This window comes from Phaseolus vulgaris, chromosome 8 (genome assembly GCF_051622355.1).
Source record: "Phaseolus vulgaris cultivar YP4 chromosome 8, ASM5162235v1, whole genome shotgun sequence".
NCBI classification, from domain to species: domain Eukaryota; kingdom Viridiplantae; phylum Streptophyta; class Magnoliopsida; order Fabales; family Fabaceae; genus Phaseolus; species Phaseolus vulgaris.
Genome location: NC_143505.1, coordinates 33,484,995 through 33,488,689, shown reverse-complemented (window position 1 = coordinate 33,488,689; position 3,695 = coordinate 33,484,995).

Below are 3,695 nucleotides of genomic sequence, written 5' to 3'. Positions count from 1 at the left end.
GTGGCCATCGAATATTTCACCAAGTGGGTGGAGGCAGAGCCAGTTGCACACATCACCGCACAGAAAGTCGAACACTTCGTCTGGAAGAATATTGTCTGCCGCTTCGGAATACCCAAGAGACTGGTTTCCGACAATGGCACCCAGTTCACCAGTCATTAGTTGAGGAAGATGTGTGAAGAGCTAAAGATACAACAGGTTTTCGCTTCAGTGGAGCACCCACAAACAAATGGGCAGGTGGAGTCAGCAAATCGAGTGCTGCTCAGGGGACTGAAGCGAAGACTAGACAAGGCCAAAGGAGGCTGGGCAGAGGAGGTCCCCAGAATTGTGTGGTCTTATCACACCACCCCACAGTCCAGCACCCATGAGACGCCCTTCAGCCTTGTCTATGGGACAGACGCCATGATTCCTGTAGAGATACAGGAGAGCTCCCCCAGATTCTCGAACTTCGTTGCTGAAGAGTCCAATGAAGAGCGTAAGGTGAACCTGGATCTGCTAGACGAAATGCGATAAGAGGCCAGAGTCAGTGCTGAAGCTGTGAAGAGGAGAGTAGAGCAGAGGCACAACTCTAAAGTGAGGCCCAGGCGCTTCCAGGAAGGTGACCTGGTGATGAGAAAGGCGCATCAGAATGACATGCAGAACAAGTTATCCCCAAAGTGGACAGGCCCGTACAGAGTGGGGGAGACATTAGAGAACGGAGCGCCTAGAGACTTTGGAAGGAGGAGCAATCCCCAGAACGTGGAACGCCACCCACTTAAAATTTTATTTCAGTTAAAGTTGTACAGTAATGGCGTTCTCGCGCTAAAAGACACATGCTTTGTATGTGGTGGAAACAGTTGAACAGACAACGGGGCACTCTTTTCCCTAAAGAGGGTTTTTAATGAGGCCACCCAATTAAAGAAAAATTTCCAGCATATCAAGTGTGCTCAAGTATTAAAGTTAAAATCCTCCTTGCCCCAGGTGCAAGTGCAGGTGATTGGTTAGGCCCTACTTGCCCTAGGCGCAAGTACTGGCACCGATCTAAGTCTTCCTCACCCCAGGTGTGAGCGCAAGCAGTTAAAGGTTTGAAAAGCCAGGGGTGCTAGTAAGACCAAGGGAGGGAAAGGAAAGGTTTTGACAAAACGTCCTTACCCACTTGGCATACACCAATATTGGCCCAGTAAGACTCTTAGTCAGAAACCTTTCTCACCCCAGGAGTGAGACAGGGAATGAGCGACTCAACCCGCCAAAGGGTGATGACCTTGGGGAAAGGAAAAGGGGTTAGCGAGAAACACTTTCTTTCCCCAAAAAGAGGCATCACTTTGAGCGATCGATGTCAAAGTCCTTTATGCACTTAGCGCTAGAGCGACAGAGAAGGCTAAGTAAAGACTAAAGAGCGATCACTGATGAGTTGTCGGTAATTGGCTAGTAGTGCAAAGCAGCGCACGAGGACTGTTAAACACCAAGCTGAGGGAATAGCCAGTCGTGATCAAGCAGATCGCGCCAAGCCTAAGCTGGTCAACGCTTAGTCGCGCGCAAAGAGTAAGAGAAGCAGATCGCGCTAAGCCTAAGCTGGTTAACACTTAGTCGCGCGCAAAGAGTAAGAGAAGCAGATCGCGCTAAGCCTAAGCTGGTTAACACTTAGTCGTGCGTAAAGTAAAAGACGAAGCTCAAGATCGCGCTAAGCCTAAGCTGGTTAACACTTAGTCGTGTGCGAAAGGAAAGGTAAAGCCCAAGATCGCGCTGAACCTAAACTAGTTAACAATTAGTCGCGCACATGAAGATAAGTGAAGTTCAAAGAAAATACAAAGAGAAATTGAGCAGTTAAAATCAAGGTATATCACCAGAGATGTTCATACAATTGTCAGTTACAATGAGTTGAATGGTGCAGAAACGTAAGGTTACAGAATGAAGCTTTGTACAGAAGAAGTCAAATTTACAAAAAGGAAGAGATTCAGGGAGTAGGAGGCCTAAGTTTTCCATCTACCACCAAGTGATGAATGCTGAATTGTGAAAGGTCCAGTTCTGGGAGGACGCAGCGGACTTGCTCGAGCGCCAGCTCGAATCCATCAATGAGGGAATCAGCGCCCACGTTCATCAAGTCCTCTTTCTCCGCCTCCAGACTTCGCCTCGAAGCCTCTGCAGCATCCCTCTGCGTGGTGAGGGCAGCAAGGGAGGAGGCAGCTTCAGACAGCTTGCCCACTGCCTCCTCAAGCTTCCTTTCAGCAGCAGCAGTTTCCTCTTTGGCAGACTTGAGCATCTCCACCCGCTGAGAATCCTGTTGGCGTAGGGAGGCGTTCTCAACCTGTAACTCCTCCACCATCTGACTCTGTTCGCGCAAGGAAGAATTCTCAGCCTGTAGCTCTGCCACCTTGCAGTCCATAGGACCAACAGTCTGCCCCATCAAGATCTCCATCTTGATGGTCTCCTGGACCTGCATCAAATACTCCCTCCTGGCCTTCTCCACCATGCCTCGCATCAGCTCAACAGACCCCTGAGCGGCTTCAAGGTCACTTTGCAGCGACTCCTTGTCGTGCTCAAGTTCCTTCACCCTTTTTTCTAGGGCCTTCTGCTTGCGATGCTGGGTGGAGAACTCCAGCGAGAGCACCACCTGCTTGGCAAGGTGTGCATCTATCTCCTCCCCGTTCCAGTCGACGAGCTCCCCGTTGCTGATGTGCTGTTGCACCATGGAGATAACTCTGCTGAAGTTCTCATGGTTGACTCCAGTGTTGCTTGGGCGCGAGCTAGACCCACCATGTTCAGCATTTGCGGTGGAGATTGTTAGTGAAGGCGGGGCACACTCGTTTTGAGCAGAAACACCCCCAGCAGGGTGAGCGGATGGACCAGGTGATTGGCCTGCTGGGGGGAAGTTGGCGGTTGAGAGATTGGGGGCGATTGTTGGCAAGGGGAAGGTGGGCATGCGGGCTCTGGGGCAGGTCGAGTAGAGGGAGGGGGAGGTGGTGAACCTTCCTCTACCTCTACCACCTCGATCTCTCCAGGCTGGAGAGACGAGACCCCCTCAACCACTGGTTTCTTCCTCTGGCGGTGAATGAGGGGGGAGCCAGAGCTTTCCTCTTCCACTGAGGCAGCAGCAGCAGCAGGTACAAGCGAAGAAGCCTTCACCAGTCGTTTCCTTTTCTTCCCTTGCTCGTGGCCTTCGGCTGGCGCGACCGAGAGTGGAGGGGCTTCAATTGGCTCAGTGGTGGAAGAGGAAGAGCCAGTCCCTTTGGCCGCTTGGCGTTTAGCAAGCTCTAACACCGCCAACCTCCTATCTTTCCCTGACATTGAATTTGCATAGGCAAGAAAGGGGAAAATTAGACAGCTAAGAGACGCAAGCAAGGTGAAGCGTATAAGAGCATGCATGAGGAGGTATAAGTGTCCTAAGGGGCGGCAGAGAAAGAACTACCTATATATTTCTTCAGGGAAACCACATCAAACTCATCCTTGATGAGGTGAGCGGAGTCATACTTAGCCCCCAGGAGCAGCCCACACAGCTCGCGCTCGTAGGGGGCCATGGTCTCGAGGTCCTTGGGTTTTTTAAATTGAACCTGGGGAACCCAGTAGAGGGGGTACCCCTCGAGCAGATGAGGGCTTTGTGGGGTGGCGGATATCATGTAAAACCTGCCTTTCCAGTCTTTGAAGGACTGCTAGTACAGGCCCAGAAGCACCCGTCCAGCAACCCCGTTCAGGCTGACCCAAAACCTATCCCCTGGTTTCTT